At 40.1% G+C, this 21998-nt stretch overlaps 1 protein-coding gene across 2 annotated transcripts in view; it reads left to right on the top strand.

The window, feature by feature from the left end:
- Positions 1-21998, top strand: part of ATRN (attractin) — a 156754-nt gene that overhangs the window by 17334 nt on the left and 117422 nt on the right. The gene's annotated exons all lie outside the window — the stretch shown is intronic.

Below are 21998 nucleotides of genomic sequence, written 5' to 3'. Positions count from 1 at the left end.
ATCGCTCCTCTTTCATTCATGATTTTGTTGATTTGGGTCCTTTCTCTTTTCTTTTTGATAAGTCTGGTCAGGGGTTTATCAGTCTTGTTAATTCTTTCAAAGAACCAGCTCCTAGTTTCGTTGATCTGTTCTACTGTTCTTTTGGTTTCTATTTCATTGATTTCTGCTCTGATCTTTATTATTTCTCTTCTCCTGCCGGGTTTAGGCTTTATTTGCTGTTCTTTCTCCAGCTCCTTTAGGTGTAGGGTTAGGTTGTGTACTTGAGACCTTTCTTGTTTCTTGAGAAAGGCTTGTATTGCTATATACTTTCCTCTTAGGACTGCCTTTGCTGGATCCCAAAGATTTTGAACAGTTGTGTTTTCATTTTCTTTGGTTTCCATGAATTTTTTAATTCTTCTTTAATTTCCTGGTTGACCCATTCATTCTTTAGTAGGATGCTCTTTAGCGTCCATGTATTTGAGTTCTTTCTGACTTTCCTCTTGTGATTGAGTTCTAGTTTCAAAGCATTGTGGTCTGAAAATAGGCGGGGAGTGATCTCAATCTTTTGGTACCGGTTGAGACCTGATTTGTGACCTAGGATGTGATCTATTCTGGAGAATGTTCCATGGGCACTAGAGAAGAATGTGTATTCCGTTGCTTTGGGATGGAATGTTCTGAATATGTCTGTGAAGTCCATTTGGTCCAGTGTGTCATTTAAAGTCTTTATTTCCTTGTTGATCTTTTGCTTAGACGATCTGTCCATTTCAGTGAGGGGGGTGTTAAAGTCCCCCACTATTATTGTATTGTTGTCAATGTGTTTCTTTGCTTTTGTTATTAATTGCCTTATATAATTGGCTGCTTCTATGTTAGGGGCATAGATATTTACAATTGTTAGATCTTCTTGTTGGATAGACCCTTTAAGTAGGATATAGTGTCCTTCCTCATCTCTTATTACAGTCTTTGGTTTAAAATCTAATTTGTCTGATATAAGGATTGCCACCCCAGCTTTCTTTTGGTGTCCATTAGCATGGTAAATGGTTTTCTACCCCCTCACTTTCAATCTGGGGGTGTCTTTGGGTCTAAAATGAGTCTCTTGCAGACAGCATATCAATGGGTCTTGTTTTTTAATCCAATCTGATAGCCTCTGTCTTTTGATTGGGGCATTTAGCCCATTTACATTCAGGGTAACTATTGAAAGATAGGAATTTAGTGCCATTGTATTGCCTGTAAGGTGACTGTTACTGTATATTGTCTGTGTTCCTTTCTGGTCTGTGTTGCTTTTAGGCTCTCTCTTTGCTTAGAGGACCCCTTTCAATATTTCTTGTAGGGCTGGTTTCGTGTTTGCAAATTCCTTTAGTTTTTGTTTGTCCTGGAAGCTTTTTATCTCTCCTTCTATTTTCAGTGACAGCCTAGCTGGATATAGTATTCTTGGCTGCATATTTTTCTCATTTAGTGCTCTGAATATATCATGCCAGTCCTTTCTGGCCTGCCAGGTCTCTGGATAGGTCTGTTGCCATTCTAATGTTTCTACCATTGTAGGTTACAGATCTCTTCTCCCGAGCTGCTTTCAGGATTTTCTCTTTGTCTCTGAGACTTGTAAGTTTTACTATTAGATGTTGGGGTGTTGACCTATTTTTATTGATTTTGGGAGGGGTTCTCTGTGCCTCCTGGATTTTGATGCCTGTTTCCCTCCCCAAATTAGGGAAGTTCTCTGCTATAATTTGCTCCAATATACCTGTTGCCCCTCTCTCTCTTTCTTCTTCTTCTGGGATCCCAGTTATTCTAATGTTTCATCTTATGGTATTGCTTATCTCTCAAATTCTGCCCTCGTGATCCAGTAGTTTATCTCTTTTTCTCAGCTTCTTTATTTTCCATCATTTGGTCTTCTATATCACTGATTCTCTCTTCTGCCTCATTTATCCTAGCAGTTAGCACCCCCATTTTTGATTGCACCTCATTAATAGCCTTTTTGATTTCGACTTGGTTAGATTTTAGTTCTTTTATTTCTCCAGAAAGGGTTTCTCTAATAACTTCCATGCTTTTTTCAAGCCCAGCTAGTATCTTTAAAGTCATGATTCTGAACTCTAGATCCGACATCGTACTAATGTCCATATTGAGTAGGTCCCTGGCAGTCGGTACTACCTCTTGTTCTTTTTGTTGAGGTGATTTTTTCCATCTTGTCATTTTGTCCAGAGGAGAATAGGTGAGTGAGAGAACAAAATGCTAACAGGGTAACAGCGTCCCCAGAAAATATACTCTAAACAAATCAGAAAAGACCTGAAGCCAGGGGAAAAGAAAGGGAAAGAAAGAAAAAAGAAAAACAAAAAGATAAAGATAAAAACAAACAAAAACGGAGCAAAACAAACAAACAAAAAAAAACAGAATATGATCAAATGTGATCAGGCTGGTGCATAGATCAGTGCCACACACTAGATTTTGGGTGTATTTTGGTCTGTTAGAAGAAAGTGCCTCCCAAAATTTTAAAGAAAGAAAAACTTATATATGTACAAAAATTAAGGGTTGATATGATGAAGGGATGGAATATGACTGTAAAGATGAAAATTATAAAAAATTTTATAAAAGGAATTGATAAGAAGTTGTTTGAAAAAAGAAGAGGATTAAAAAAAAATGGAGAGAATGTGATCAGGCAGGAGAGTAGAGCAAAGCCATACACTAAAGATTTAGGGTATATTTTGGTCTGTTAGAAGAAACTGTATCTCAAAATTTTAAAGAGAGAACAACTTATATATATATGCCAAAAACAAGGGTAACTACTATGAAGGGATAAAATATGACTCTAAAAATGGAAAATAAAAATGTTTTTTAAAAAAGGGATAAGATGTTGGTTGAAAAAGGGAAAAAGAAAAATTCAAAAAAAAAAAAACTTTGAAAGACTAAAGAATCACGGTAAAAAAGCCATGGATTCTATGTGCAGTATTCCCCTACCGCTGGAGTTCTGCCGTTCTCATTGATCGGTAAACTTGGTCTTGGCTGGCTGTTCTCGCTGATCTTCTGGGGGAGGGGCCTGTTGCCGTGGTTCCCAAATGTCTTTGCTGGAGGCAGAATTGCCCTGCCCTTGCCTGGTCCGGGTAAGTAATCTGCTCGGGTTTGCTCTCCGGAGCTTTTGTTGCCTGCAAGCTTTCCATTAGGCTTTGATGGACGAGAGTGAAAATGGCGGCCTCCCAGTCTCCGCCCCGGAGGAGCCAAGAACTCGGGGCCCTGCTCCTCAGTGCACCCCCAGAGAAAAGCAATGAGTCACTCCCGTCTCCCCGGTCTCCGGCTGCACTCCATGCTCACCCGCCCTGTGACCGAGCATTTCTATCTCTGGCACCTGACCCCATGTGGAGTCTCCAAAACCAGCAGATCCCTGTGGTGCACTCCCGTGCCGCTCCTCCCGGGGGAAGAAGGGGAGTCTCCCCAGATCTGCCGCTTGTTGGGTCCCCGCTGGAGGGGCAGTGGCCCGACTGTGCCATGGATCACAGTTTATGGCCACCCCGAGCTGAGAGCCCCGCCTCGGCTCCGTCTTTGCAGCCGGCTTCACCGCTCTGATACCTGGGAGCTCTGCCGCATTCAGGCACTCCCGGTCTTTCTGTGACCCCAAGGGTCCTGAGACTACACTGTCCCAGTGGGGGTTCCACCCCCGGCTTAGCCACTGGAGCGACGTCCCTCAGTGGAGCAGACTTCTAAAAGTTCCGATTTTGTGCTCCCTGGCTCTATCACTTGCTAGAAGTGGCTGACGGAGGCCCCCTCCCCTGCCATCTATCCTCCCGAATATCACCTCGGATTCACTTCTCCGCACATCCTACCTTCCAGAAAGTGGTTGCTTTTCTGTTCAGAGTTGTTGCTATTCTTTTCTTCGATCTCCTGTTGAGTTCGTAGGTGTTCAGAATAGTTTGATCCCTATCCAGCTGAATTCCTGAGACCAGATGAAATCCAGGTCTCCTACTCCTCCGCCATCTTGCTCCACCCCCCGAACCTAAATATATATTAGTTTGAGGTGAAGCTTACAGAGAATTTCAAGAGACTTTGAAACATAGTAATTTGACTGTAAGTTTCTAGTAGTATATACCCCACTGCAAAGATATTATAAGCTGGTTTTAGTAATCAGATAATTGTAGTAATTGGTAATAATATTGGTATTGTTATTCTGGAGGTATGTGTTGTAAGGTTGTAAGCAAGTAGATAGTTACATTGGATTGAGGCCATAGATTTTGGTGTGGAAAAGAGATACCATCAGAGAAATTGGGTAAGAATTCTGGGATCCTAAGTTTGACTCAGAAGTATCAGGGGGCCCCTGGGTGGCTCAGTTGGTTAAGCGTCTGCCTTTGGCTCAGGTCATGATCCCAGGGTTCTGGGTCGGCTCCGTGCTCAGCGGGAAGCCTGCTTCTCCAACTCTCCCACTCCCCCTGCTTGTGTTCCCTCTCTCGCTCTGTCTCTCTCTGTCAAATAAATAAATAAGATCTTTAAAAAGAAAAAAAAAAAGAATTTTCAGTGTGAACTCATGATGTATTTTCTTTTTTCTTTTCTTTATTTTTTTAAAGTAGCCTTTATGCCCAATGTGGGGCTTGAACTCACAACCCTGAGATCAAGAGTCACGTGCTCTACCAAGTGCGCTAGTTGGGCACTATTTTCTTTTTTTTTAAATGTATTTCTTAATTCTCTCTACTAAAAAATCTCAGAAACCCACCTGGACAGCATTAAACATTTCTAGTTCCAGACTCTGTTCTCTAAATAATAATTCCCACTAGAAGGAACCTAGGGTACCTTGGAAAAAGGGAGGAAAAGGGGAGACAGGAAATCTATAAAATGAGCTTGGAACATCTTTTCCTATCACCCAAGTACTGGGGAGATTTCTGATATCAGTGGTAGAATACCTTTTTCTAAACTGACACTCCCAACTGAGAACAACTGGAAAAACTGGAAAAACTTTAAAAACCTGTTTAAAGACTTTGGAAAGTGAGCAAAGCAGACAGCAAGGACTTGAGAGATCGTATTTTGGAGAAGGAAAGCTCAGAGGGGTGAGGCCAAATTTCAGTATAGCTTTTCCTTTGGAGTGATTGGCTGATTTAAAACGTGCATCTAGGGCGCCTAGGTGGCTCAGTTGGTTAAGCGACTGCCTTCGGCTCAGGTCATGATCCTGGAGTCCCAGGATCGAGTCCCGCATCGGGCTCCCTGCTCAGCAGGGAGTCTGCTTCTCCCTCTGACCCTCCCCCCTCTCATGCTCTCTCTCTATCTCATTCTCTCTCTCAAATAAATAAATAAAATCTTTAAAAAAAAATTTTTAAAACGTGCATCTAAGAGGTTGAACAAAGTGGTGGCAGAGAGGCTGAGATTCTAAGTAGAGATTTTGGTAGTTATGCAGAGTTGGGGGATAAAATTGGGGTTCAGGGCCTGCAAAGAAGGAAGGGCACTGGAAACCACCCCAGGCTTTTAGCTGGGAATTCTGAAGGATAGGCTACACCTTGAGGATTAGCTCTCACAAAGGCTGAAGCAAATCACCTCAGTCCTTAATTGGATTAAGGAGACCTGCTCCTAGCTTTATTGCTTTCTAGAAGTAAATACAAGTTTTCTCTGGAGAAAGACACTGTCAACCATTGATTCAAGTTATCTGTGTAGTTTTTATATATTTAGTGAGAATATGTAATATGTATTTACATATAACTAGATGTATATTTATAACATAGTATATTACAAAATTTAGTCTGGCATTAAATTAAAAAATAACCAGATATATAATAAAAACAAAAGAATTGACTAAAAATCAAGAGAGAAAACATGTTTGAAGCAGACTCATAGGGGAGATTTCCAGTACAGGTGAGATAGTATAGACCTATTTTCTCTGCTAAATCTACCTATAAATCCTGAAATTGGTGCAGAAGACAACCAAAGGAGAACTCTGAAAGGTTGTAAGAAAAAGGTGAGCTGGTTTGGGACCACAGGACTAGAACAGTATAGCCATAGCACATCTTGCGTCCCCCTACCCAACAGAAGTAGGCCTCCCAGACCCAGTGCTTCCTGACCCTCTTGACTTAGCAAAAGAATGCCGTCCAGGTAGGCTCGCTTCTTCCACCAATCAAGTGGAACTCCTTCTGAAAACATCAGGCAGGGTGCCTGGGTGGCTCAAGTCGGTTAAGCGGCTGCCTTCGGCTCAGCTCATGATCCCAGGGTCCTGGGATCGAGCCCCACGTTGGGCTCCCTGCTCAGTGGAGAGCCTGCTTCTCCCTCTCCCTCTGCCTGCCTCTCTACCTACTTGTGCTCTCTCTCTCTGTCAAATAAATAAAATCTTTAAAAAAAAAAAACATCAGGCAAACTTAGTAACATTGGCAAGGAGGATCAGTTAGGAATCCCACTGAATATAAGTGTGGAGACAAAGCACTCTTTTTCCCACCTGTCTTGAGACTTCCCTTTTCCACTGAGAGATATCAAGGCAAGTGGGCAGAACTAGCGAGAGAGACTCAGCTCCAGCAAGCATTCTAGTCTGAGAAGCGTCTTTGTCCTTGAGGACTTCAGGGTCTCCTCCCCCACCCAAAGATACCGGGGTGAACACTACTGGCAAGAAGGACACAGCTGCAAGTGGCCTAGTGCAAGGAAGTCTCTTTGGTTATGTGGGCCTGAGCTTTTTCTCCCCTAGCCAGAGATACAGGGGCAGGTGGGTGGAACTGGCAAGAGGGACCCAGCTATGGGAAGCAGCATGTTCTGGGAGGCCTCTTTTTTCTCTGTGGGCTCAAGACTTGCCTTTCCTGCTCAGAGATGCTGGGAAGCAGGGGGTTGGTGGGGGGAACTTAGGGCCATCACACCCCTCCTCCACCAAGAAGCACCTGACAGCCTGGCTTGAAGAAACTCCTTTTATCCCCTCAGGCAACACCAGCAGGGACCCATGGGAGCCCAGTAGTACCAGATAAACAGAGCAGGCCAAATAACACCACAGAGACTCTGAAAATTAATCTGCCATTGGAATAATAGCCCAGAAAACTGGGTCATGATTCATATGCTAAAACTAAACAGGGTGACTACCTGCTAAAATAAAATATTTTATAAAACTCTATGTTAGTGACTTCTAATATAATAGACAACATGTTCAAGATACAATAGAAAATGACCTGTCATGCCAATAAGGTAAATTGCAACTTGAATTAGAAAAGGCAACCAACAGATACCAACCCCAAATGAATCAGATATTGGAATTTTCTCACAAATATCTTAAAGCAGCTGTCATAAAAATGTTTTAAAATCAATTAAAAATTGGGGGCACCTGGGTGGCTCAGTCGTTAAGCATCTGCCTTCGACTCAGGTCATGATCCCAGGACCCTGGGATCGAGCCCCACATCGGTGGGAAGGGAAGCCTGCTTCTCCCTCTCCCACTCCCCCTGCTGTGTTCCCTCTCTCGCTGTGTCTCTCTCTGTCAAATAAATAAAATCTAAAAAAAAAAAATCAATTAAAAATTGTCTTGAAAGAAGTATAAGTACAAAATCTCAGCAAAGCCCTAAATAAAATCAATTAGAACCAAATTACAAATGAAATTAGAAAGAACCAAATGGAAATTTTAGAATTGGATAACACAACAACAACAACCCCCCGCCCCCAACTTGTTGGATGGGTTCAATTAGTAGAATGACAGTAACAGGATAGAATTAGTAAACTGGAGAACTGAACAATAGAGATCCTCCAATTTAAACAACAGAGAGAAAATAGACTTGAAAAAATGATCTGTGGGACAAAAGATCTAACACTTGCATAATTGGAGTCCCAGAAGGAAATGAGGGTGGGGCTGAAAGAGTATTTGAAAGAAGTAATGGCTGAAAATGTACCAAATTTGGCAAAAGAAACTTGCAAAGCCAAGAAGTTGTGAATCCCAAACAAGAAAAACTCAAATCCACACCAAGATGCATCATAATTGAATTCTTGAAATCTAAATGTGTGAGATAGATACAAGGTTAATACACAGAATTCAGTTGCTTTCCTATATACCAGCAATGAAGAAGTGGAATTTGAAATTAAATACACAATACCATTTATGTTAGCACCACCAAAAGTAAAATACTTAGGCATAGGTCTAGCGAAATGTGTATAAGATTTTTATGAGGAAAACTATATACTCTGATGAACAAAATCAAAGAACTAAGTACATGGAGATAGATTCCCTGCTCATGGATGAGAGGGCTCAATATTGTCAAGATACCAGTTCTTCCCTTCTTCCCAACTTGATCTATATAATCAAAATCCCAGTAAATTATTTGGTCGATATTGACAAGCTGATTCTAACGTTTATATGGAGAAACAAAAAACCCAGAGTAGTCAGCACAGTATTGAAGGAGAAGAACAAAGTTGGAGGACCAATACCACCTGACTTCAAGACTTACTATAAAACTACAGTAATCAAGATAGTGTGGTATTGGTGAAAGAATAGACAAATACATCAAGTATATACTTACAAATAGGTAAGTATCTACTTACCTAAATATGTTCAGTATATATAATATGTATAAATATATACAGTATAAGTATATACTTACGTAAAGTATGTAAGTATATACTTACATAAATATATACAGTGTAAAAGCCTAGAAACCTAAGGGCAAAGAGGAAGTCTTGACAGCAGCCAGAGAGAAATGATGGGGAACACCCGTGCAAATAACAGATTTCTCATCTGAAACATGGGGGCCAGTGGAAGCAGCACACTATTCCTCAAGTGTTGGAATAAAACAACTGTCATTTGTGAATTCTGTATTCGGCAAATCTGTCCCTCAGGAATTAAGGGGAAATAAAAACACTGTCAGATGTCAGATGTTGGAAAATGAAAATAATTTGTTGCTAGCAGATCTATCATTAAAGATTGGCTAAAGGAAGTTCTTTAAACAGGAGAGAAATGATGAATGACTCTTGTAGCATTAAGAAAAAAGAAGGAACAGGGCGCCTGGGTGGCTCAGTTGGTTAAGCGACTGCCTTCGGCTCAGGTCATGATCCTGGAGTCCCGGGATCGAGTCCCGCATCAGGCTCCCTGCTCGGCAGGGAGTCTGCTTCTCCCTCTGACCCTCTCCCCTCTCATGTGCTCTCTCTCTCATTCTCTCTCTCAAATAAATAAATAAAATCTTTAAAAAAAAAGAAAAAGAAAAAAAAAAAGAAAAAAGAAGGAACAATGGAGAGAGCAGAAATACAGGTACATAATATAATAATAGACTCTCCTGAGGATTAGCAATCATATTTGATGACTGAATAAAAAATACAAAACCAGGGATGCCTGGGTGGCTCAGTTGGCTAAGGATCTAACTCTTGATTTTGACTTAGGTCATGAGCTTGGGGTCATGTGATTGAGCCCTGTGTTGGTCTCCTCGCTCAGTGGGCTGTCTGCTTGAGATTCTCTCTCTCCCTCTCCCCCTGCTCTCTCTCTCAAATAAATAAAGTCTTTAAAAACCATCTGGTACTAAATATGATATTTTAAGTGTTGAAGATAGGGGCTCCTGGGTGGCTCAGTCAGTTGAGCATCCAACTCTTGGTTTGGGCTAGGTTCGTGATCTTGGGGTTGTGGGATCAAGCCCCACATCTGGCTCTGGGCTGGGCGGGAAGTCTGTTTGAGATTACCCCCATGCACTGCCCCCCCCCCATGCATTAATGCATGTGCTCTCTCTCAAATAAATAAAATCTTTAAAAAAATAAAATGATGAAGATAAAGGACCTAAATGGAAGTGAGGTTGCCACACTCCACTAAAAGTAGTAGAACATCATTACCAGTAGATTGTTCTAAGTCACGTGTGTGTATTCTGGTGCCAAGAGTAACTGCTAAGAAAACATACAAAAATATAAAAACAATATAAATAAATCAAGATGGACTCTTAAAAAATGTTCAAATGACCCACAGGAAGACAAAAAGAGAGAAACAGAATGAGAACCAGAGAAAACAAATATAAGGCAAATAATAGAGTGGCTGACTTAAGGCTTAACATATCTGTAATTACTATAAATGTAATAATTACCTAAAATGGAAATGCAAATTGGATGAAAAAATGTGATCCAACTACATCCTGCTTGTAGGAAAGTCACTTCAAATTCAACAACGTATGTAGGTAGAAAGTAAAAGAAGGGAAAAAATATACCATGCAAACATTAATTGAAAAAAAATAAAGGGTAGGAATAGCTATACTAATAATTGACAAATTATACTTTAGAGCAAAGAAAATTATCAGAGACAAAGAGGAACATCGCATAAAGATAAAATGACAGATTAAATGTTGCCAGGGGTTAAGAATGTGGAGGGTGTGTGTGGTTACAAAGGGGCAGTATGAGGAATCCTTGTGCTGGATCCATTTAGTATCTTTTTTTTTTTTAAGATTTTTTTATCTTTTATTAGAGAGAGAGTGCAAGCAGGGGGAGCAGCAGGTAGAGGGAGAGGGAGAAGCAGGCTCCCCACTCAGCAGGGAGCCCGACGTGGGGCTCAGTCCCAGAATCCTGGAATCATGAGCTGAGCCGAAGGCAGCCGCTTAACTGACTGAGCCACCAGACGCCCCTGGATCCGTTTAGTATCTTGACTGGTGGTGGATGCATGAACCTACACAGGTGACAAAATTGTGTAGAACTTAAAAACACACACACACAAGTATAAAAGTAAAACTGTGGACAGCTGAATAAGATTGATTTATCAACGTCAGTATTCTAGTTGTGGTATTTTACTGTAGTTTTAAAAAATGTTACCATTTAGGGAACTTGATCAAAGTATATAAGGAATCACTCTGTATTATTTCTTATAACTGCATTATTATAATAAATGTGACTCTGTTATCTCAACTAAAATTTAAATTGTTGAAAAGAGGTTCAGGGAGGCAAGAAGACATGACAACTAACTTTAGTGTTGTATTCTGGATTGGATCTTGGAATAGAAAAAGGACATTAGTGGAGACACAGAAGAGTCAGTCGTTAAGCGTCTGCCTTCGGCTCAGGTCATGATCCCAGGGTCCTGGGATGGAGCCCCGCATTGGGCTCCCTGCTCAGCGGGAAGCCTGCTTCTCTCTCTCCCACTCCCCCTGCTTGTGTTTCCTCTCGCTGTCTCTCTCCCTCTGTCAAATAGATAAAATCTTAAAAAAAAAAAAAAAGAATGATTAGAAACAGACTTTGAAATAAATGATCACTTTAAGAAGTTAGATGACTAGACCTTTTTTTTTTTTTAAGAGTTAGAAAATATAAAAAAGAATTAACAGAAACTGAAGATACAGTAACTGACTTTAGGAATCTTAGATGCAGATGAAGAGTGAATCAATGAACTGTAAGGTATGTTGGGAAAACATTCCTAGACAGAAGCACAGAGAGACAAGGGCTGAAAAATAGTCTGTCATTTGTGAACTTGCTTGTGTTCTCACACATAAACACAATGTTTTTTCTTGAAACTGTTTGATAATAAGATATATGTATCTCATGGCTCTTGACCCTTTAAATAAAATACTTTAGTGTGTATTTTCTAAGGGTAGTGATCATTTTAAGAGACTTAAGTCTTAAGGTACAGTTTTCACCTTCAGTATATTTAACATTGATACAATACCTTTATCTAATCTATTGTTTGTACTACATTTTTTCAGTTGACCTAATAATGTCCTTTATATTATTTGCTTACCCCCCTTCCAGTACCAGATCCAGTCTAGGGTTGGATACTGCATCTAATTGTTGTCTCTATAGCCTACTTTAATCTAGAACATGGGTCAGCAAATCTTTTCTGTAAAAACCAGATAGTGAATATTTCCTGCTTTGTCTCTGTACAGTTACTCACTTCTGCTCTTGTAACATGAAGTTACATTGACAATAAGTAAGCAAAAGGGCATGGCTGTATTCCAGTAAAATTTATTTACATGAACAATCAGCAGGCAGGATTTAGCCTAAGGACTGTAGTTTGCTGACTCCTGATGTAGACCATTTCTACTGCCTTCTTTTTTAAAAAATGATATTGACACTCTTTCATGAATACATCCCCCCCTCCCCCCCCGTTTAAATCCAGTTCTTTATTTTGCTTTTGTTTCATATTTCCTCATGGTTAGATTCAAGTTATGCATCCTTGGTCAGAATACTGCATAGGTGAAGGGATGGCCCTTCTCAAGATCTCATACCTGGAAGTGTATGACACCTATTTTTCCCTTATTTTTTATATTAATTTCGTTCTCCTGTTTGAGTGTTCTCTTTTTTTTCAGTATCTAATTATTATTTTATTCCCTCCTTGCTACCAATAAGCAATATGTGGGGAAACACTTTAAAACCATGCATATATCCTGCTCCTCATTAGGTTTTCCTCCTGCTTTTTAAACATCCATTGATGTTAGAAAATATTTTAACACCCCTCTCTGTAATTAATAGAACAAAGATTTTAAAAACACTTGTCCTAATTGGCACCATATAGTTACTGTGCTCTTCAAAATATTCATGAATCAAAAAGGAAATCACCGGGCGCCTGGGTGGCTCAGTTGGTTAAGTGACTGCCTTCGGCTCAGGTCATGATCCCGGAGTCCCTGGATCGAGTCCCGCATCGGGCTCCCTGCTCGGCAGGGAGTCTGCTTCTCCCTCTGACCCTCCCCCGTCTCATGTGCTCTCTCTCTCATTCTCTCTCTCTCAAATAAATAAATAAATAATCTTTAAAAAAAAAAGAAAGGAAATCACCCTGGGAATTTGGAAATTTTGAACTGAATGATAATGAAAGTATTATATGTCAGAACTATGGGTACAACTAATGCAGTGCTGAGAATGAAAGGATTTTAAATGTATACACTAAAAAAGAAGAAAGGTTGGAAGTCAGTGATCTGTTTTCAACTCAAGAACATTGAAAAACTACAAAATATACTCAAAGTCATTAGAGTAGGAAAAATAAAATTGAGGGAAGCCTGGCTGGCTCAGTTGGTGGGGTGTGTGACTCTTGATCTCAGGGTTGTAACTTCGAGCCCCATGTTGGGTGCAGAGATTACTTAAATAAAAAAAATATATATATAAAAGAAAAGACAAAATGGATAAGCTGCTGGAGAGATTGATAAAGAGAAAAAGAAAACAAATTACTGATCAATAATGATAAAGAGGACATCACCATAGATCCTACATGCATTGGAAAAATCATAGGATATTGGTAATAAGTTTATTCCAATAAATTTGAAAAATTTAGATGAAATGGCAAACTCTAGTAAACCCAAGTTGCTCAAAAGAAACCTCCAGACCAAGATGGCTTTACCAGTGAATTCTTCCAAACTTTTACAAGAAATATCAACAATCTTACACAGACTCCCTACAGATAGGAAAATAGGTGAAATTCCTTTCCTATTTTTATACAACAAGCGTAATTTTGTTATCAAAACCTGACAAATGGGGCACCGGGTGGCTCAGTCGGTTGGGCGTCTGCCTTCCACTCGGGTCATGATCCCAGGGTCCTGGGATTGAGCCCTGAGTCGGGCTTTCTGGCCCTTTGCCAGCTCCTTGGAGCTAATCTCTAAGTCTTTGGAACATCCTTCCTATTAAGACTGTCCGAGGGGCGCCTGGGTGGCTCAGTCGTTAAGCGTCTGCCTTTGGCTCGGGTCATGATCCCAGGGTCCTGGGATCGAGTCCCGCATCGGGCTCCCTGCCCAGCGGGGAGCCTGCTTCTCCCTCTCCCTGCCGCTTCCCCTGCTTGTACTCTCTCTCTCTGTCAAATAAATAAATAAAATCTTTAAAAGAAAAAAACCTGACAAAAAGCAGGCCAGTCTAACTTACGAAGCTAAAAAAAATTTTAAATATTTGCAAACTGTATCCAGCAAAATATAAATGGAATCATGACCAACTTGGGTTTATTTGAGAAATTCAATGTCAGTTTAATATTTGAAAATCAATATCATTCACAGCATTAATAGAATAAGGGAGAAAAGGCAAATGGTCATTAGATACACAGTTTTTTAAAAAAACTAGAATTCAGTACTCACTAATGTTAAAAATCTTTAGTAAACTAGGAATAGAAAGGTACTTCCTTAATCTGGTATTAAGGGTTTTGCAAAGAACTTAGGGTAAATACCACACTGTCCAGTGAAATACTGAAAGTTTTCCCCTGAGATTGAGAACAAGACATTACCCAATTCTTACCAATCACCAATTCTTTTCCATATGATAACGGAGATCTTAACTAATTGTAACAAGGCCTGAAAAATAATAAAGTCACAAATATTGGAAAGGAAAAAAAAAAGGTTTTTTTGTTTTTGTTTTTTTGACAGAGGATATGATTGTATTATTCAGAGTTTTTGCCAGGGATAACCAGGAGAATGGTGTTACCATCATAGAGATGAAAATTTCATTGTTAAAAATATGTATAAGGTGGTATTTAAAGTTTTGCGACAGTATAAGATCAGTATGACTTCGTGCAGAGAAGCAGATTGAGGTGGAGCCTTGGGGCATTCCTACAACTAGAGACTGACTGGGACAAGCAGGTGGATTTACCATAGGGAACTGAGAAGAAGCTGTGAATTGAGAGTGGGGGATTTTGGAAACCAAGTGAAGAAAGTGTTTTTTTAAGAAAGAGGGAGGCATGTGACGCCTGGGTGGCTCAGTCAAGCATCTGCCTTCAGCTCAGGTCATGATCCCAGGGTTCTGGGATCGAGCCCCGCATCGGGCTCCCTGCTCTGTGGGGAGCCTGCTTCTCCCTCTGCCTCTGCCTCTCTCTCTATCTCATGAATAAATAAATAAAATCTTAAAAAAAAAAAAGAAAGAAAGAAAGAGGGAGGCATCAGGTGCCTGGGTGGCTCAGTCAGTTAAGCATCTGCCTTCGGCTCGGGTCATGATTCCAGGGTCCTGGGATCGAGCCCCGCATCGGGCTCCCTGCTCAGCGGGGAGCCATTTCTCCCTCTGCCTTCTGCTCCCCCTGCCTGTGCTCGCTCGCTCTCTGGCAAAAATAAATGAAATCTTAAAAAAAAAAAAAAAAAGAAAAAGGGAGGCATCAACTATTTCAAATGCTCATATACCTTAACTAAAGGATTTTGCGGGGCTGGGGAAGTTAGGGTTAGAGCCTAGCTGGAATGGGTTGAGAAATTAGTAGGTGAGAACGTTGTCAGTGAGAGTAGATAATTCTCAAGACTTTTGCTGTAAAAGCACAGAAGTGGCAGTAGCGTGATAGGAATATAAGATGAAGAAAGTTTATTTTTAAAAAAGGGAATCTGATAGCTCATCTCATGCTGATCCAGTAGAGAGAAGTGTGGGGTTGGGGTTGGAATTAGGTTTGTTCTGCTGGTGCCCTTGATTGAGTAGAATTTGAGAATTCTGGGCCCAGGTAGAGGATTTAACCCTAGATGAATTTAGATAGTTTATCCATTGTAACTAGGGGAAAGTACATGCATTTAGTAATGGGAAGAGAAAATATAGTTCTTCTAATTTATTTCTTCCACTGCTATTCACTTAGTGTCATTAAGATGCCAGGCACGCTTCTAGGCACTGGAAATAGTGAACAGAAGAGACAAAAGTCTTTACTGTTATGAAGTTTATGTTCCACTGGGGGGAAATACACTTGAAATGAGTAAAGCAATCCACTGATCATCAGTTGAAATTGAAAAGAGGGAAGAGGGTTAGGGAAGTTGAAAGATAATAAGGTATAAAAGTGAACTGGCCAGGAAAGTGGAAAGATTGTTGTCCTGCAGTACTGAGAACTTATTTGAGATGTGTGTTTATAAACGTGTAATGAGACCAGTCAGTACAATGTTGTGTCTCTAGTTTTATCCAGCTACTTGGTTGCACATGCAGAGTAAGCAGAGTTGGGTTCAACCAGGTTTAGAGTTTGCCATATGTGTAACTTCAGCTCGCTAAGATGCCATTGAATGTAAAATGCCTCCTTATCTTGTGTACGACTAAGAAAGAAAAAACACTTCCTTTAAACTGTGACATGCCATTGAATTTATAGTACATCCTGATTTCTGAGCTATTAGGGGAAAAGTATTCATTGTAGAACTGGTAAAATTAGTAATTGGGATGGTTTTACTTGAAAGCAACAGAAAATCCAAACATAAATGGATTTTAGCCATGAAGAGGAACCAAGAGGGATATGAGGAACATGGCAGCCTGATAGGAACATGGCAGTCTAGGGGCACCTGGATGGCTCAGTCGTTAAGCATCTGCCTTCGGCTCAGCTCATGATCCCAGGGTCCTGGGATTGAGCCCCACATCAGGCTCCCTGCTCGGTGGGAAGCCTGCTTCTCCCTCTCCCACTCTCCCTGCTTGTGTTCCCTCTCTCACTGTGTCTCCTTCTGTCAAATAAATAAAATCTTAAAAAAAAAAAAAAAAAGGAACATGGCAGTCTAAATGAAGCTTGCTTCCCTGGCTCTCCAACTGCAAGCGCTCTGCTTTTCTTGAGCCAGCTTGCTGGGGGGACCTATAGGAAACTATAAGATCTAGGATCTGTTGTGATCCTCCCAGACAGAGAACTGGTATATAGCCAGGCCAATGTAGCAAGGGACAAAGACCATGAAGCTTCAGATCCTGGATAGTGTGATGTATAGTAGATTTTCCTGACCTCCATAAGGTCAATACATTGCTAAATGGATGGGCAGAATCTTACCTGTGCTTGAGGCAAGGGGTGTACTGGGAGACCTGGGAACAGTGAAGATTCCTTGATGATGGAAGTGTAAGATGGCATAACCACTTAGGAAACAATTATGGCAGTTTCTTTAAATTTGATATATATCTATAATTTTATCCAGTGATTTCACTTTTATGTGTTTATCCAAGAGGAATGTCCACACATGTCCACACAAAGGCTTGTACACAAGTGTTCTTAGCAGCCTTATTCATAAGAGCCTATAACTACATAATCCAAGTGTCCATCAACAGGAGAATGAATAAACAAGTTGCGGTATATTCATGCATTAGAATGCTACTCAGCAATAGGAAGCGAACCAACTACTGATAACAATACTGAGAAACATCAGGCTGATCAAAAGAAGCAAGGCACAAGAGGGTCTCTGTATGGTTTTATTAAATCATGTTGTATAAAACTGGTCTATAGTGATAGAAATAGGATCAGTGTTGGGAGAGATTAACTGCAGGGTGGGGTGAAGGAACTTTTGGGGGTAACAGACCTGTTTTATGTGCTGTTTGGGAGGGTTCCACACGTATATACGTTTGTCACAACTTAAGAAATTGTACATTTAAAGTGCCATTTATTGTATATAAATTACTCCTCACTAAGATTGATTTAAAATTTTGGTTGGAAGGAATCAAATCAGTATAGCAGTCACAGTAAATGTGACAAATTATATTGTGCCAGTAAAAGTGTCAGACTAGGTTGAGAAACAAAACCTAACCATATCCTGTTTGAAGAAAGAAACTTTGAAAATTTGATAAGGAAATATGAAAAATGAAGAGTTGGATAAAGATCTATGGCCCCAGAAAACAACAAAATCAGTGATTATAATAATAGACAAGGTGAAACATGAACATCAAACTATATAAATGGTTGTTATGATAAAAGGACAGTTTATGAAGATTTAATAGTTATAGGCTTATATGGCTAAATAAATACATAAAGCAAAAATAACATGGCAAATGTGTCATGGTATGGGATTTCAATACACCTTTCTCAGAAATAGATCTAGTAGGTAACAAGTGAGAATATAAAGGAGTTGACTAGTGCATTCAGTAAACTGAATTACACATCAGTAGTAGTTTACATTCCTACGATAGATTTTTTTTTTCCCCCAATGTCCAAGGAACTTTGGTCAAAGTTTATCGATGTCCAACACACTTGACCACAAAGAAAATCTATAAACAGGTGAGAAAAGTTGAGGTGTTTTTTTTTTTTTTTACAGGCCACATTGCTTGCTAATAATACTAATAATTAGAAAGAAATAATTATAAGGTGACTCCTTTGAAACCCACCTCCTATGGAGGGTTCCCGTTTTCCCTGTATTTGTTTCTATTGCAGAATCACCCTCAGTGTATTCTTGAACTGGAAGCTTGGTAGAAGCAAGGAGTTATTAATTCTCAGTATTTCTGGTTTCGTGTTGTTGAAGAGTCTTTCTGTTTCAATCAGGTGCCTTTGCGTGACTGCTGGGGAAGTAAGCACAGGCAGTACTGTTGTCCGTACCTGGATCATCAGTGATAACACAACGCTTGACCTGAAAATGTAGCTGATATTCCTGGCCTTCCCCTTTCAATAAACACATGTTGGCCACTCACTAGAACACAGAAAATTTCAAGTTAACAATTTAAAAGAAACAAGAATACCTAATACGGGGGGGACATGGAGAATAGCATGCGCTCATGTACTGCTGTGCAAATGTGAATCATTACAGCCGTTTTGGAAATAATTTGGCAGCTTGGTTAACAATTAAAATTCATTTTCCTTTGGCCCAGTAATCCTCCTCCTAAGATTCTATTCTTAGAAATTAAAGCACAAGTAAGGCCATATGTATAGGGATATTTATTGCAGCCATGTGCATAATGCCAGCTGACTGAAAACAAAATGAATGTTAGTAGGAGAAAGGCAGAAAAAAATGCTACCTCAATAGGTTAGAAGATTATGCTTCATGGAAAAAGTGAATTAGACTAATACCTGTTTAGTCGAAGAGAGTCTCAAAAAGTTTTGTTGTAGGAGAAAAGGAAGATGCAGAGAAGTTTGTATAATAATTTGTGTAGCCAAAAATTAATTGAAGAGAACTGTGCATATGTCATGGGCTCATGAGTATGAAGAAAAATAGTTAAGAATGCTTACTAGGTGGGGCGCCTGGGTGGCTCAGTTGGTTAAGCAACTGCCTTCAGCCCAGGTCATGATCCTGGAGTCCCAGGATCGAGTCCCGCATCGGGCTCCCTGCTCGGCAGGGAGTCTGCTTCTCCCTCTGACCCTCCTGCCTCTCATGCTCTCTGTCTCTCATTCTCTCTCTCTCAAATAAATAAATAAAATCTTTAAAAAAGAAAAAAAAAAGAATGCTTACTAGGTGGTTAAATGTTTATCTTAGTGTGGGGTGGGTGGGAGTACTTGGGGAGAGAAGTTACAAAAGGAGAATTGTCCTTTAGTTGACAAAAGGCTATCAGTGATCATAACTCTTCATTATTTGTAAAATTACATCAATGCTAGCTTTAAAGATACTAAGTGAATATTTAAAATTAAAACAACCTGTATCTTTTCTAAAAGTGATGCTGCTTTGCAAAGACCTGAGTATGTCTATGTATGTGAAATCAATAGAAACTCTTAGGAGCAAAACAAGCATAGTAGAAGGCCAGAAAACTTTCTGAGCTAGAAGGGCCTAACGTGTGTCCATACACACATATACACAATGAACCAGTAACCAGTGGGAAATTTATTAGCCCATAAACTTGGAGTGGCCTCTGTGGTTGGTTGGTTGGTACTGCTCTTCGTAGACCTTTGCATTCCTTTGGTTTGTCATTCTTGGTGTTGGCTTTGTGTTCAACCTCGTAGCATGATGGCTGCATTGCTGAGATGGAGTTTGGGGCACAAGTTGGTTATAACATCTGTGAGAGAAAATAGCAGGAAGCAGAACTGGGCAAACGAAGAAGTTGAGCTTCAGTGCAGGCCTGACAAAGGGGAGCTTAGAGCAAAGGATTGTCTGTCAGAATTGTTTCATGTTGGATTGAAATGTTCCAGCCTTTCTACCCTCTGTGGTGTGAGCTGCCCTGAGCAGGGTGTGACCTGGGGCAGGGCAGCTCCTCAAGGAACTGATACTTGGAGGCTGCCTGTTGACGAGGCAGTAAGTCCTTCCTCAAAGGGGAGATTATGTGATACATCTCACTGTCTTTCTTAAGAATGAAAAAATAGTTCCTGGAAGCCCTCCATCAAGACTTGCCCTCACATCTAAGTATTAGATTACGTGCCGTGACAGAGACTAGTAATGACCCTTCTTTGCCTTTCTCCATTTTGCTAGTAAAGGGAATCCTGATTTTTCATTGAGTACATGGTCATCTGGAATAATGACTATATTTCTCAGCCTCCCTTTACATTTAAATATGTCAATAACTTTTGGCTGACGGGATAGAAGTTGAATTGTCCTGTTTGACTTAGAGGGAGGGGATGTGCACCTTGTTTTCTTTTCCTCCTTCCTGCTGGGTAGAATGTGGGAGTAAAAGTTGGAGTTTGAGCAGCCATCTTGGATTATGGGTGGAAGCCACATGTTGAGGATGACAGAGCAAGACAGAAGAGCATTAGGTCCCTGATGATTATAGAAATCCCTTATGTGCTCTGTATTTCTTTCCTTTGGACTTTATATCTTGTTTAAGCCATTACTATTTACGTTTTTCTGTCAGTTGCATTAGGACCTAATCTTTTTATTTTTTTATTTTTTTAATTTAATTTTATTATGTTATGTTAGTCACCATACATTACATCATTAGTTTTTGATGTAGTGTTCCATGATTCATTGTTTGCGTATAACACCCAGTGCTCCATTCAGTATGTGCCCTCCTTAATACCCATCACTGGGCTAACCCATTCCCTCACCCCCCTCCCCTCTAAAACCGTCAGTTTGTTTCTCAGAGTCCATAGTCTCTCATGGTTCGTCTCCCCCTCCGATTCCCCACCCCCCCTTCATTTTTCCCTTCCTACTATCTCGTTTCAGAGGTACAGGGCATTAGGACCTAATCTTAACTGATACACATTTCTAATCAGTTATTGGCAGGGGGCACAGAAAACCATGATTGGCTCAGACTAACATCTTGGGGGTAAAATGGATATTGGGAGTAAGGCATGGAGATATCAATCTCCAGGTAAGTACAGCAGAGGGAGAGAAGGGGAAAGAAGCCAAGGGATTTGCAGGTGATGATAATTGTGATGGACCATGGAATCTTAACTAGGTAAGTGGGAAAGTCAAATGTGTGGGTGGTGGGTGATGAACGTGAAGAAGTGATCAGTGGATTGGAGGTCCCCTTAGAGCTGATGACTTCCTGGAAAAGGGGAGCTAGGCTAAATGAGCTTGAGGCAAAAGAGATAGTGGTCATAATGTAGGATGCCTAAAATGAAGATTTTGGTGCTTTTGCTGTTACAGATAATGGCAGGGCCCAGAGGAGTGGATGACTAATGTGGGGTGGACGAAAAGACCGTTAATGGTGAAGTTAAGAAATGGAGAGCTTGGGTTCTGATTGGAACATCTTGGATGTTGATGTAGTTGAATGGAAGACAGTGAACTAGATGCTGGTATCAGTGGGTGAGAAGGAGTAACTGGAATGTCAGTAGTTAGAAAGTAGGGGAGGCAGATCCAGAGGAGAACATCTGTTTCAGAAAGGCTGACATTGGTGATGGAAGACAGAGGAAAAATGATCTGGAAACAGCAGTGAGGAAGGAAATAGCATCCTTTTTAAATATTAAAAAGTTATATATAGCAAAAGATAACAGACACAAAATATAAAGAAAAAAGTAAACTGAGAAAATATATTTATAGTGTATTTAACATGCAGATAGGAGCTCCTTAATATAAAAAGAGCTCCTAAACATTAATTTGGAAAAGATAACTTGGTGGTAAAGTGGGCACAGAATATGAAATTTTAATTCACAAAGGAGAAAATGCAAATGACCAAAACATACGAGAAGATATTCAAGCTTCAGGGTTAGTCCAGTCAAAACATTAATGAGATTTCAGGATATGCCTATCATACTGGCAAGACCTAAAAATATTGACGAACTTCGTACTCAGCCGGTGTGTGGGAAGACAGGTGCTGATGGACACTGCTCATGGGTGTGGTAGATTGCCTTCAGAAGCAAGATGAGTGTGATGGGTCCATTTTGTGTTGTGGCTGGATGTGCTTGCCCATCTCAGTTATGTTCTCCACAGTATTATTGTATTAAATACGTTTTAATTATACCTGTAACTGTGTGATCTTACTTTTTAAAAACTAACTCATTTTTATAAGTAAGTTCTTACAGCCATTTTCATGGTACAAAGTATGGATTTCTTATCTCAGCTAGAAAGATTTAGATATGTTTTTGTTTACTCCTGTTGGTTTTAATGTATTTGTACCCCCTTTTCTTAAGTTTATGCCAAGTATTCTTTTCACCTAGATTTGTATAATCTGATCATTAACTATCCAGTGATTTTCTTCTGGTTATG

This window comes from Mirounga leonina, unplaced genomic scaffold (genome assembly GCF_011800145.1).
Source record: "Mirounga leonina isolate KUSES-001 unplaced genomic scaffold, KU_Mleo_1.0 Mir_150, whole genome shotgun sequence".
NCBI lineage: Eukaryota > Metazoa > Chordata > Mammalia > Carnivora > Phocidae > Mirounga > Mirounga leonina.
The sequence above is the reverse complement of the archived record's forward strand: the minus strand, read 5'-3'. Positions and strand labels throughout refer to the sequence as shown.